This window comes from Rhinatrema bivittatum, chromosome 2 (genome assembly GCF_901001135.1).
Source record: "Rhinatrema bivittatum chromosome 2, aRhiBiv1.1, whole genome shotgun sequence".
Taxonomy (NCBI): Eukaryota; Metazoa; Chordata; class Amphibia; order Gymnophiona; family Rhinatrematidae; genus Rhinatrema; species Rhinatrema bivittatum.
In genome coordinates this window covers 492456657-492472300 of record NC_042616.1, presented here as the reverse complement: position 1 = coordinate 492472300, position 15644 = coordinate 492456657, and positions in this window count along the sequence as shown.

The following is a 15644-nucleotide window of genomic DNA, read 5'->3' as shown; positions in this document are numbered from 1 at the left end:
TAGACCTGCTTCAGAGCAGGTCTAAAGTAAACTATTAGCGTAAACTGCTCGTGGTTTATACTTCCAGCGTTGCCTATCAGAAGAAGTGCTGGAGCCGCTGGAAGTGGATGAGTAATACTCTCGCTCCCAGCAGGAGTTCTGTTTTGGCCATCCAGAGGGGGAGGGGATAGGGGAGTCCAGGGTAAGAAGGTTCCTGATGTGATTAGGGGAAGGGGAAAATTGAAGGCCAGGGGTACCGAGGCCAACTTTTGGAATGAAACTGGAAAGGTTGTGGTGGCAGCAGCAGTGGTTTGGGGGCAAAGGGGTCGGTCTGAATTTGGACTTGACAGAGCCATGTATGTATAAAGGAGAGCAGGAAAGGCTCACAATTAGACTGCTGCCCCTTAGAAATTTTTAATTTTGGGGTAACACTGACAGCTACCTAACTGGAAATCTTTTAAGATATCCAGTTAAGTAAAACGTTATCCAGCCACACAAGGTCATATAACTTGAAAACCTAACCAGCTATATTCAAACATAATCAGCTAGGTTTTCAGGTTATCTGACTACATGTCCACTAAATAGCTTACTGAATATTGGCCTCGTGAAAATCAGAATCAGCATAAAAAATATGAGTCAAAAAAACCATAGGAATAGTTTTCTTGTCCATTTTGTTCTTCCTAGTTGGTCTTCTTCCTTCTGCACCACCATCCATGCTTAACAAACCCTCCCCTTGAATGGTAGGGTAGCTGGAATGTAACTCCAGCATCCACTGGGCACAAAGATGGAAAAAGTCACCAAGTTAAAAATAGTCCTAAAAATCCAAACAAATCTTCAGAATTTCACCCAACCCAGCAAATCCTAGTGGAATGGCAAAATCCCAATCTTCTCTTCACCCTTGCTTTTGACCTTCAGCTTGGGAAAAAAGAACAATGACCCACCCTGCTGAATACAGACGGATGCCCTTCTTTCCAGACTGGTAAAAAATCCAAAAATTGTTTTGTAGCAAAATCCTTTTCTGTTCATCTTCATCACCAGCCTCCAGAGATGAGGCTATGACCTCCAGCAAAGCTCCTACTCTTTCTAACAACTCCTCTCCACTTCACTACTACTTAGTATTTCCTTCCCACTAATTTCTGAGCATGCTCCATGGGTATATATACGACCCAGAAGTTTCACACAAAAAAGTGAGGGTAAACCAGGGGAGGATTTCAAAAAGGCACAACTCCCCTCCTCCTCCCCCCCCCCCCCCAACTGCCTGTGATAGAAAATTAAGGAAAATGTTTAGTGACAAGCAAAGCCGGGTCACATGTATACTAGTCCTGTTGCAGACACAGAGCTTGTTATGGACCAATCACTGATCAACAGAAAGGAAACAATTTTGGTCTTCCATATGTATTAATGTATATAACCCCCAAAGCTAGGGTACATAAAATGATGCCAGGCACTGTCCCTATTTGGAGGAGGAGAGACTCTCAAATTTATTTAGTGGGTCCAAATGTTAGATCAAGCAAATGGTGAAGTGGACCAGGTTAGAAACGGTAGGGTAGATCACTTTCCCTTGACTGGTCAGGGAGAACATTGATCTTCTCCCCTCCATGAACTTGATTTTCCATTAGTGCTGGCATAAGTAAGTCTCCAAACAGAGTCACACCATACTCAGGTAAAACCAAAACTACTTTATTTCTGGCTCTTACAATCAGTCATTATGTACATTTTAGCATAGGTAAATATTTAGGTACTGATTATTTAGAGTTCATGGGATACACGCTCAGAGTAAAACATCCACTACTAAAGCCTATTGGGAATCTCTAGGATCAAGGCAGAGAGAACATCTGCCATCTTTATTCCATGAATCACATCAGTCTTGGGTAAAACCAAACTCAACTTTATTTCTGATGCTTACAGTCAGTCACTAGGTACAAGTTAGTGTAGGGCAACTATTTAGGTATTGAATACTCACAGTTCATGGGATACACAATTAGAGTAAAACACCCACAGCTAAAATCTAATTGGTACTCCTAGGGCCAAGGTACCAATCCTTCAATCTTCAGTTGAATTTAGATCTTTCCTATCCTCCCTTATTATCACCATCTCCTCTTTCCATACTCCCGATCTCTTCCTCTCTCTCTCTCTAATTGTAGGACATGGACCTCAAATCTCAATTACCCCATGAAACCAACTCGTTCACTTCTTTTGCTGACTGAAAAGCAACTCTACAAAAAGATAATTCTTGGAAATCTTCACTCTACTCATGGTGGGCACCTTCCACTCTAGTCACCGACACTGTTTGCTGCATACTTTACAACACTAAACTCCACAAGGAAAATATGGTACTCCCTCTTTAATAATGATTCGCTCCTCATGCCAATGATTTGTTGACAGGATTGGCTACCAAGATCCACTTGGTACCAAACACTACTGACGTCTTTGACAACACTGGCAAGGAAACTCTTCCTTTGCTTCCTCTTGGTGGGCTTCTGATTTATGAAGACTGAGAAGCCTTCTTCTTCCTTTTCTGGCATGAAAGTCCTTGGCACTAAACACTGCAGTAACTATCTTGCCACCATTTTCCTCTAGGGGAGCCAAACTTCCTTGGTGCAAAAAATAATGCACACCCCAATTACAATAAAATCCCACTCCAAACTAATATTACACTTATACTACCCCTAACAATACTGCCTCTTGGCCCCATGTTATGGTACAAATTTTTTATGTAACCCCAAAAGCAGAGAACATAAAATGGTGAGAGGTACTGTCCCTCAGAGATGTACCCATGCCAGAAATGATATTGAAAGGTGATGATTCAGAGGAACTGAAACAAATCTCAGTGAACCTGGAAGATGTACAAGGCAAATTAACAAACTAAAGAGTAGCAATCATCATGACCAGATAGTATACATCCCAGACTGCTGATAGAACTGGGAAATGAAATTGTGGACCTGCTATTGGAAATTTGTAAACTATCATAGAAACATAGAAACATAGAAATGACGGCAGAAGAAGACCGAATGGCCCATCCAGTCTGCCCAGCAAGCCTCACACATTTTTTCTCTCATTCTTATCTGTTACTCTTAGCTCCTTGTTCTATTCCCCTTCCACCCCCACCATTAATGTAGAGAGCAGTGATGGAGCTGCATGCAAGTGAAATATCTAGCTTGATTAGTTAGGGGTAGTAGGGGCAGTAACCGCCGTGATAAGCAAGCTACACCCATGCTTATTTGTTTTACCTAGACTATGTTGTACAGCTCTTGTTGGTTTTTTTTTTCTTCTCCCCTGCTGTAGAAGCAGAGAGCCATGCTGGATATGCATTGAAAGTGAAGTATCAGGCGCATTTGGTTGGGGTAGTAACCACCGTAACAAGCCAGCTACTCCTCGCTTTGTGATTGCGAATCCTTTTTTTTCTTCACCCCTGTCGTTGAAGCTATGCAGGATATGCGTGAAGCATCAGTTTTTTGTTTTTGTTTTTTTTTTTTTTCCCCTGCCGTTGAAGCAGAGAGCTATGCTGGAAATGCGTGATGTATCAGTCTTTCTCCCATGCCGATGCAGCAGAGAACCATGCTGGATATGCATGGAAAGTGAAGTATCAGGCACATTTGGTTTGGGGTAGTAACTGCCGTAACAAGCCAGCTACTCCCCGCGTTTTGAGTGCGAACCCTTTTTCTTCTCCTTTGCCGTTGTAGCAGAGAGCTCTGCTGGATGTGTGAAGTATCAGTTATTCTTCTCCCCTGTCATTGAAGCAGAGAGCTATGCTGTATATGCATTGAAAGTGAAGTATCAGGCATATTTGGTTTGGGGTAGTAACCGCCGTAACAAGCCAGCTACTCCCCTCTTTATGAGTGCAAATCCTTTTTTCCATTACCTCTTGCTGTTGAAGCTTAGAGCGATGTAGGAGTCACAGTAAGCATGTGTATGTTTATTTAATAAGGGTATTGTGTCAATAGCCATCATTCTGGCGAGTCACCCACTCTTCATTGGTGGCCTCTTGACTTTATGGATCCGCAGTGTTTATCCCACGCCCCTTTGAAGTCTTTCACAGTTCTGGTCTTCACCACTTCCTCCGGAAGGGCATTCCAGGCATCCACCACCCTCTCCGTGAAGAAATACTTCCTGACATTGGTTCTGAATCTTCCTCCCTGGAGCCTCAAATCGTGACCCCTGGTTCTGCTGATTATTTTCCTACGGAAGAGGTTTGTCGTTGTTTTTGGATCATTAAAACCTTTCAAGTATCTGAAAGTCTGTATCATATCACCTCTGCTCCTCCTCTCCTCCAGGGTGTACATATTTAGATTCTTCAATCTCTCCTCGTACGTCATCCTATGAAGATCCTCCACCTTCCTGGTCGCCCTTCTCTGTACCGCTTCCATCTTGTCTTTGTCTTTTTGTAGATACGGTCTCCAGAACTGAACACAGTACTCCAGGTGAGGCCTCACCAAGGACCTGTACAAGGGAATAATCACTTCCCTTTTCTTACTTGATATTCCTCTCTCTATGCAGCCCAGCATTCTTCTGGCTTTTGCTATCGCCTTGTCGCATTGTTTCGCTGTCTTCACATCATTAGACACTATCACCCCAAGGTCCCTCTCCTGCTCCGTGCACATCAGCCTTTCCCCCCCCATCGAGTACAGTTCATTCGGATTTCCACTCCCCATATGCATGACTTTGCACTTCTTGGCATTGAATCTCAGCTGCCATATCTTCGACCACTCTTCCAGTTTCCTTAGATCCCGTCTCATTCTCTCCACTCCTTCCGGCGTGTCCACTCTGTTGCAGATCTTAGTGTCATCCGCAAAAAGACAAACCTTACCTTCTATCCCGTCTGCAATGTCGCTCACAAAGATATTGAACAGGACCGGTCCCAACACCGATCCTTGCGGCACACCACTTAAAACCGCTCTCTCTTCAGAGAAGGCTCCATTTACCATCACACATTGTTTTCTGTCCGTCAACCAATTTGCAATCCAGGTCACCACATCGGCACTCACTCCCAAGCTTCTCGTTTTATTCACCAGTCTCCTGTGCGGAACCGTATCAAAAGCTTTGCTGAAATCCAAGTAGATGACATCTAGTGCTCTTCCTCGATCCAATTCCTTGGTTACCCAGTCAAAAAAGTCAATCAAATTTGTCTGACAGGATCTTCCCCTGGTGAATCCATGCTGCCTCTGGTCCATCAGTTCTCCAGACTGTAGATAGTTGACTATTCTCTCTTTCAGCAGTGACTCCATTACTTTTCCCACCACCGAAGTGAGGCTAACCGGTCTGTAGTTGCCTGCCTCTTCCCTGTTCCCACTCTTGTGAAGCGGGACCACCACCGCTCTTCTCCAATCACTCGGCACCACTCCCGTTTCTAGGGATCTATTGAACAGGTCACACAGTGGACCCGCCAATATCAGTGGACCCGCCAATATCAATAGCATCTATGGTACCTGAAGACTGGAGGGTTGCCAATGTAACACCAATTTTTAAAAAGGGATCAAGGGGTCATTAAGGAAACTACAGACCAGTGAGTCTGACATCTGTGCCAGGCAATATGGTAGAAACTGTCATAAAGTAGAAAATTGCTGAACATATAGATAAGCATAGTTTATTGGGATAAAGCCAACAAGGATTTAGCCAAGGGAAGTCTTGCCTCACCAATCTGCATCATTTTTTGAGGGTGTAAACAAATATGTGAATAAAGGTAAGCCGGTTGATGTAGTGCATCTGGATTTCCAGAAAGTATCTGACAAAGTCCCTCATGAGAGACTTCTTAGGAAATGAAAAAGTCATGGGATAGGGGACAGTGTTCTATTGGATTGCCAACTGGTTAAAGTATAGAAAACAGAGAGTAGGGCTAAATGGTAAATTTTCCTAATGGAGAAAGGTGAATAGTGGAATGCCTCAGGGATCTGTTCTGGGACCACTTGGAACACTTGGAACCACTGGGACCACTTGGAACAACACATGAGTTGATCAAATTTGCAAGTGGCACAAAATTATTCAAAGTTGTTAAATCATAAGAGGATTGTGAGAAATTGCAAAAGGACAATGCAAAACTGGGAGACTGGGCATGTACATGGCAAATTAAATTTAATTTGAACAAGTGCAACATGATGCACTTAGGGAAGAATAACCCGAATTATGGCTACATACTACAGGGTTCCACATTAGGTGTCACCACTGAGGAAAAGAATCCATGTGTCATCATTGAAATATGTTGAAATCTTCTGCTTAGTGTGCAGCAGCAGCAGCCAAGAAAACAAATAAAATGCTAGGGATTATTAGGAAAGAAATGGAGAATAAAACAGAAAATATTATAATGCCTCTGACTGTATCTCTCCATAGTGCAACCTCATCTTGAGTATTGTGGCAGTTCTGGTCACCACATCTCAAAAAAGATATAGCAGAATTAGAAAAGGTACAGAGAAGGGTGACCAAAGTAATAAAGGAGATGGAATAATTCCCCTATGAGAAAAGGCTAAAGAGGTTAGGACTTTTCAGCTTGGAGAAGAGACAGCTGAGAGAAGATATGATAAAGGTCTATAAAATAACATGTGGAATGGAACAAGAATACAATCAGTTGTTCACTCTTTCGAAAAGTACAAATACCAGAGGCACACAATGAAGTTAGTAGATAATACATTTAAAACTACTAAGAGAAAATACTTTTTTACTCAAAGCATAATTAAGCTCTGGAATTCTTTGCCAATCGATAACAAAAACAAATGTTTTTCTCCTGCACATCCCTTACTACTACTGCTCTTATTTATCATTTCTAAAGTGCTACTACACACACACACACACACACACAGCGCTGTACAGATATACATAAGAGATATTCCCTGCTCAATGGAGCTTACAGTCTAGTCAAGTCAAAAAAAGATGACAAACAAGAGTATGTGGGAAGTGTATTTATTGTAAAGAAGTGGTTTGAATTTAAAAGTAGACTCAGAAATGTGTGTATTTAGACTGGATTTGAATAGGGCCAGAGAGGGAACATGACACATGGACTCAGGAAGAGTATTGGCAGAGCATATGTTTACATTTAGTCCCGTGATGGCCATGTGTTCATGTGTCAGGCCTGTGAGCATCATCTGTCAGCTGTGTCCTGACAGAAAAAATGTTGAGAACCACTGGTCTATAAGGTACTACTCGCCTCGGTCATTTTTGCTACATCAGTCTAAAATGGCTACCCTTTTGAAGATTTTTTTTCCTTTGGTATTTATTTCAGTTAAACTGCCCAGCACTGGTAAAGAATTTCACCAAAAAGGATATTGGTAAACTTATTCAGGTATTCTCTAACTCCACATCCCTCAGTTTCCTCTTTACAGCAATCTGCCATACAAACACTCCACCCCGGGCTTATTTTTATTTTCTGGAAGTGAAAAGGAGGAGAGAAAGGCCTCAAAGATGACCCCAAACCTATGGGCTGAGGGAACTGGGAGGATGAGGATGCCACCCATAGAGATAGAAAAAGAAGGATGAGGGGAAGCAGGTTTGGGGGGGGGGGAGGGGGGGGAAGACAAGAGGTTTCGTCTTGGCCATGTTAATTTTAAGGTGGCGGCTCCTCATATCCAGAGTCTGGGCTTTATCTGTTATCTTTACACCAATGACATTCAGATAATTGCTTCTATGGATCCTAATTCTCATGTTTGTATGGCAAGGTTAGGTTTAACAACTGCCTTTCTGAAGTTGCTAACTGGCTTCATTCATCCAAGCTCAAATTAAATCCTGGGAAGTCAGAAGCTATTTGGTTTGCCAATAAACTTGACGCATCTGATTTTCCATCCCCTGTTGTTACTGGCTCTGGATTCAATGAAAAAACATTGTTCCTACTTTGGGAGTCAAATTTGACTCTCAGCTTACTTTTGAAGAACATGTATAAAAATGAGCTCAGAATTCCAACTTTTTTCTGCATCTTATCTGACGTTTAAGACCCTTTTTGTGTATTGCTAATGTTTGCCTTTCTCTCCTCCTCTTCACACATCCAAAACACTGGTAAAGCATGTTGTTTCTTCCTCTATAACATCAGTAAAATCCATCCCTTCCTTTCTGAGCATGCTATCAAATTGCTCATCTGCTCTCTTATCACCTCCCACTTAGACTACTGCAATTTGCTCTTCCCAGACCTCCCACTAAATCATCTTTCTCCTCTACAATATCTTCAAAATTCAGCTGCATGACTTATCTTTCTTCAACATTTGTATGACCATGAAACTCCTCATCAAGTTGCTACATTGGTTCGCCATTTGCATCCATGTACAGTTCAAGCTTCTTTACTCACCTACAAATGCATTCATCTGTAGCTTCTTATTACCTATCTTCTCTTCTCTCTCCTTACACCCTTCCTCTTGAACGCCATTCATCTGGTAAGTCACATAAGAACATAAGAAGAACATAAGAACATGCCATACTGGGTCAGACCAAGGGTTCCATCAAGCCCAGCATCCTGTCTCCAACAGTGGCCAATCCAGGCCATAAGAACCTGACACTGTTATCTGTGCCCTCCTCCACCATCACCACTAGCTCCCAACTCTGCATTTTCTACCTTGTTTTGCTGTATGCTTGGAATACACTACATCAATCCATATGTCATGTTCCCTCTCTGGCCTTATTCTGAGTCTACTTTTAAATTCTAACCACTTCTTTATTTATTTATTTATTTATTTTGAATTTTTATATACCGATATTCCTATAAAGGATATAGATCACACCGGTTTACAAAGAACTTAACTTTCGCTAGGAGGCGATACAATAAACGGTGCATATAAACCATTGAACATTTTAGAAACAATTGGAATTAAGGAACAACAGCAAGCCTATAGCCACAATAAATAAATTGTGAGTCAATCATAAATAAAATAAATAAATAAGATAAAAAAAAAATAATAATAATAATAAAATGAATAGTTAAAGTCTTGTATTCATGTTTTAGGATCTGCATCTAGGAGAACCAAGGTTTTCAGGGAAAGTTTGATTAAACAGCCAAGTTTATAATAAATACAATATTTACAATAAATACACTTCCCATAGACTCTTGTTTTGTCATCTTTTTTGTCTTGACTAGACTGTTAGCTCCACACACTTGTGATTAATCTACTAGATTACTGCAATGCTTCATATCACTGGTTTTTCATCTCGTGTTTCATACTGACTTCAAGTAGTTCAAAATACAGCTGCCAAGCTAATCTTTGGGAAAAGGAAGTATGACCATGTGACTCCACTTTTACAAAATCTACATTATTTGGCCATCTCTCTGCGAATACAATTTTAAATTGATTGTCTTTGTTTTTAAAGTCTTTGGATTATGTCCACATTATCTTGCTATTTGTTAATCACCTGCGTCCCTCACCATAGTTTGTGCTCTTCTCAAGAGAAGCCTCTAAAAATTCCCACTTTTAAAGAAATACAATTATAAAAAAAACAGGAAAATTACCTTTTCTTTCTTAGGCAGTGTCTCTTTGGAATTCTTTCACTCTTACAGTGTGACTGAAGAAAGATTACAGCAAATATATGAAGGATCTTAAAACTTTTCATTTTAGTAAGACTTTTTGTGTGTAGTTTTTGCTGTTATAATAAAGGGAAATATAAATAAATAAATGAATATTTTCTGATAGGCTATTGTTACTTTTAATTATATTTAAGCAACAGATATCTTAATTATGATTTTATTGTTTTTCTTTCTCTTCTTTTTATGTTTTATTTGTTACATTTTAAACAGTGCTTAAATTTTAGACAACTTTATGTATGATTCTCAATATTATTTTTGTCTCCCATTATGTTTTTCATTTGTTTTTATGTTTAATTTATGCTTGAAATTGTTTTAGATGGTACTTTATCTCCTATTTTGTTTTATATTGGTTTGGTTCTTCAATGGAAGAAAAACGTTTTTTTTTATCAAATAAAGTCAACTTACTAACATGCCAGTGGCAATATCAGACAAGCAGGCTGAGGTTTGGGATTGGATTCTTGGTGAAATTTCTGGTGTGGAGAGATAGATCTAGGAGTCATTGACATAAAGGTGATTCTGAAAGACATGGGAGGAGATCAGAACACCAACAGAAAAATTGTAGAGAGAGAAGAGAAAAAGGCCCAGGACAGAGCCTGTGCATCATTGCTTACCCCTTATGCAGTAGGTGAAATCTGCAATAAAGATAAAAGATCACTGCTAGTGGAATAGTGGTAGAGGAAGAACCACCAGAAGATACAATAAAAAATAACCACATCACCTCCACTCTCCCTGTGAACTGTATGCCACAGACAAAGGCTGGAGTTACCCATGAATATCTTATAATGAGCACTCACTGCACTGAGACCTCTGTTTCATGCCCAGTTTCATGCATACTCCATGACTCGAGAGGTTTAAAAGTGAGGATATGCAGAAGTGCCTATAGTTATCTCTTTTTTTCTTTTCTGGAAGTGTAAAGCTTCATGAAGAATCTGTTTGTGCTGCTTTCAGAAATTAAGATTCTCGGTGGTCATTGTTCAAAAACTGATTTTGATGGTCTCTGGTTTAGGCCGTCACTTTATTAATTACTGGGTGCTTACCCAGTGTATTAACGTTTTCTTTGTGAAGGCTTTGTCGGCATGAGAACAAAGCACATACAGCTGCAGCATTAATTATTTAAACTTTCGCACAGGGAGCCTCAACAAAAGGATTCAAATGGCCCTTCACAAGCTAACTCCACAGATTTGATTTCATATTGCAGAGAGCTCTGCTTAATACTTACTCTGACAAATAAACACATTTTTTAAAGAAACGTTTTAAAGCATTAGGAATTACATCAGAAACTGCATGCAGAGGAAAAAGAGAAAAATATTTTGTGTACTCCAGAGGCCTGCAAAAGCACTTGGTTTTTATAAGCAGCACTAATATAAATCGTTTGTAGAGATTTCATTGTAAAATAGTTCTATGGCAATGTCATTAATTGGTACTGCGATTCTGGATGTTTCCTAGGTTTGTCCCAAGTAATTTAAACAGCCTGAAACAACTGAAACAACTCTTGTACCACTTGTTCATAATGGGTCCAGATCAAGGCTGGAGCTAGCATTTTTGCTGCCTTATGTGAACAATTACTGTGCTGCTATCCCTCCCCCCTTCCTATTTTTTTTATCACTTAAATTTTGCAGTTTTTCCCCAATAACCAACTGTAAGGGAGCATTTAAGAAACTCTTTCAGAAAACCTTAAAGGAGCAGTTAGAGCTATCTGTACCGGTCCTCCTTAACTCCCAACACAGCAAGGGATTCTGGGCTGGGGTGGATCACCGCAAGGGATATATAAGGCCAGGGCCTGAGGGTTGAGGGAGCCCCCAGAGAGATAGACAGAAGCCTCGAGAAAATAAACGGGAAGTTACCATTATTTTGTTGAACTACACAAACCACCTAAATTGTTTTGTTTATTAATGCTCACCAATAAAGAAGCTTATAAAGATTTTGGCAGAGTCCAGCCTGAAGTCTGTTCTCTGGCTAGTTCTGACCACTTGGCATCACACCATCACACGGAGGAAACGGTCAGTCTCACACTTTGTCCCAGACCTGCTGTCCCCATTGAAAAAAAAGCCCTTCAGTGATCCAAGCATTCAAATTTGACACATCTCTCTGCACCTATCTTGCCCCATTCAAGGGTCCAAACACCTAAATGGGGCAGGAGCCCTATCTGCTAGAATAAAAAAAATGGTGCCAGTTAGCCCTGTAACCAGCACCATTCTGTTGTATCGAAGCACATGCATAACTAAGGTGACAACCAGAAAATGCTTCAGAAATAAATACTTGAAACCCATATGGTATTAGGCCTATTTTAAGGTGCATTGGGTGTGGGTTTGGCCTTTAGAAAGCCTTAAGTAAACCGAAATACAATAATATATGAAACATCTCATAACAAAACAGTACTGCCAGCACTTAAACAGTAACAAAAGACAACACTGCAAATACTACACCAGGCCTAAAACACTAATACACCTCTTATTAGGAAAGCAGAACAAGACAGGCTGGTATCGATCCCTACACAAAACCTACAAGCTAGCAGAATACCTCACCTTAGTCACACATGCAGAACACAGATGTACCCTCACCAAATACAGGATAAAGACGCCATAACATATAAATAGAAATATGAAGACAAAATGTGAACTGAAAATCACAACGCTTTTCCAGTGCTACAATGGAAAAACAGAAATGCCTCCATTCCTCATAAAACATAAAACAATAAAATCAAGAAATATAAAATGTCATACTAGTAAAACCATACTAATAAAAAGAATATTTCTAAACAGCTGATGAATATAATAACATTCAATAATTAAGAATGATTATAAAAATGTAAAACTTTTCCAAACAGCAATAAAATATTTCAAAATAGCAGACACATTAAATGTCCAATAATTAAAACTAAAAAGGATGGAAAAATCCCTTGCTGTCCAAACCTGTTAACTTCTGATTTCCAGTCACTCTGAGCTTCTCGTGGATTAGTTGGTAGGGGGTGCACAAACATTCTGGATTCCTTTTCTCTCTCTCTCTTCCTCTCATACACACGCACACACCCACCCATACACGGGCTCCCTCTCTCACACACACATGCAGACAGACAGGCTCAGGCTTTCTCTCTCTCTCTCCCTCTCTCACACATACAGATGCAGTTTCCCTTCCACTCACACACATACACAAAAAACAGGCAGGCAGGCACCCTTTTTCTCTCACATACACGCAGATAGGCAGGCTCCCTGTCTCACACTCACACATACGGATACACACACATGCAGACAGGCTTCCTCTCTCACACACATACAGGCAGACTTCCTCTTTCTTTCTCACACATACAGGCAGGCTTTCTCTCATACATGCACATATACACACACACACACACAAATACACACACACAGAGGCAGGCTTCTTCATACATACATATACATACATTCACGCAGACAGGCTTCCTTTCTCACACATATTCACCCAAGCAGACAGGCAGACAAGTATCCTCTCTCATGCACATACGCAAAAGCAAGCAGGCAGGCTTCCTCCCTCAAACACACACACATGCAGACTAGGCTTCTCTTTTTCCTCCCTTTCTTGATTCACTGGCAGCCTTATTGGGGTCTCTCTTTCTCTCTTCGCTGCTGCCATTGTCCCTTGCCTCATTGGAGTAGGAGGCCACCTCCTTGCACAGAGGTGGCCTCCCTGCAGCCTTCTCTTCTTCCCCAGCTGCCGGCAGGCTGGGGTCCACCAATGGCACTGCAACCTCTCTTATTCTTCGGCCGCTGGCGGGTTGGTCTCCACTGGCAGCCACACAGCCTCTCCAGTTTTTCATCTGCCGGTTGGTTGGTTTCCCTGCAGCCTCTCTTATGCTTTGGTCACTGGTGGGATGGGCTCCGCTGGTGGCCCAATGGCCACTCCAATTTTTTGGATGAACTCTCTTCTCTGCAGTCATCAGCCAACCATTTCTTGAATGGAGGACTAGTTGAGGGCACCAGTTTGATACCGACACTGCACCCCCTCCAGGTTTCCTACCCCATGCAAATTCACAGTATGCACACCTAGTCATGCCAGGCCTGGTCCAGATTAAATATCCAAGGCTGCAGAATATTCTTTGTATGGGGGCAAAGTATGCACTGGAAAAAGGAGAATGAAGTCTTCTGTCCATTCTGATTTTTTCCAGTAAGCATCAGCAATAAGAGTTTGAATTGGACCCATAAATGTTATCCTTCAATTTTGTTGTTGTTTTTTTCTCATTATGCAATATCTGATTGCTTCAAACACTGGTCAGCACTGGGAGGTAGCATCCTGAGAGTGATAAACACTTTGATCTATGTTTTAAACATTTATTGTATCTAGGAAAAAGGGAAAAATGTGATCTTAGTTTTTTAGTTAGGAATTGGTTAACTTTGACTATATATTGGGGCTGAGTATGTGCAAGAGGAGGGGAGTCAAGTGTTAGGAGAGCAGTTGAGAGGACCCTTTCTAGGCCCTCCTGACTTAGTCAGTAAGGGAAGAGGTCAATGGAGGTTGAGAGAGAGAGTCCTGAGTTTTGAAAAGAGGTTTTATTTTTGGACCGGTGTCCTTTCAGGATGGAAGCCCCTCTGCTTAAGGGGATCTGGGATAGAGTGCTGCTCTGCTCTACTACTAGCTGAAGTGGGGGTTTACAGCTGTGCTCAAGAAAAGAAGTGTTTGAGAGGATTTGTTGTATTTTGGAGTTTTTGTAATTTGCCATCCATGGTTTACCATCAGAGAAACTGAGATCTGGCTTTTTTGCCAGAAGCCTGCTTTTAGTTGGCCAGGAGTGTGGGTATAATAAATGTCCCTACCCAATAGGCATTCTGGCTCAGAGGACATCAATTTGATAACACAAGCACTATGGACTTTTGTGGAAAGTTTTGCAAAATTCATAGACCTTGATTTTACTTTTTAAATTGACTTTCAAGCTTATTTTCATTGCAGTAAAAGTTTATTTTGAATACCCTTCCAGTTGTTCTGCCTGTTCTTCCAAACAAAAGCATCCTCCCTGTTACGACTGTCGCTGCCCGACGTCTCCACTCCGCCCACCTTACTTTTTGGCGACTCCTCCCGTGATTGATGGACGTCTGGCTGCCGTGGCGTCTGCCTGCCATCCTCTCCGGTGTCCCCGGTCCGGCTTGGGCACTGCATCCTGCCATGTTGACCAGGTACCATAGGGCGTGCGCGCCGTGCAGCCCTGCTTCTTATTCTCTCTTTGGCACGAACCTCAGGGGCGTCCCCCTGTGATGACGTCACGCATCACGGATACAAAAGCCTACACTTTTTGCTAGCTAATCGAGTTAGCAAGGGATCTCCTTACGGATGGGATTCGCTCTCCGTACCTAGCTACTCTGCCTCTCCAACTTTTGGACTTTATCCTAACGGGGTACCCGCTCCTCCGGGGCCTCTCTCATTTCTTGCAGGTCGCTATCAGGAACCGGTACTCGCTCCTCGAGGGCCCATGTTCCCTGACTCGCTGCCTGAACCTATCTCTTCTGCTTGGAAGAAACTGCTGCCTACATCATCAGTGAGTTACCAACTTTATTTCCTCAGAGCTGTTCCCTGGAACCAGGTACTCGCTCCTCTAGGACCTGCCTCTATTCCAGCTTCTGTGTCACCTTCCGGGTGATTTCAGCTTTGAAATCTGACCCATCCCCATCTGCTGGCAGGGGCGCATAACCCATTGGTCCTGAATCCATCTGTCTACACTAAGGAAAACGAAATTATCAGGTAAATAATTTCCCCAGTAGCCACTCTCTGGACCAACTCTATCCATTATAGGCTGGATGTTCGTGTCCCGGACATCATGGTGTTTCTGAGAGTGTTACAGGCGAGTGTTTCAGGAACTGCCCAGTTTAAGGAAGCTTGGGTACATCCCATTTGTCTGGGCTAGTCTTGGGGATAAGGAAGGAAAACGATATACCTGCTAACCTTTGAGTCCCACCAAACCAGTCCAGACTCTTGCCCTTGGTAGCTGAAGACAACTCTGTGTATATAGCCACTGCTATTAATTGCATCAGTAGCATGGGATCTTCTTAGTGTTTGGGTAATGGCCAGGTTCTTGTGACCTGGATTGGCCACTGTTGGAAACAGGATGCTGGGCTTGATGGACCCTTGGTCTGACCCAGCATGGCAATTTCTTATGTTTTTATGTTCTTATGTACCAACAAGGCTCTATACCAGAACACTGTGTATGCTG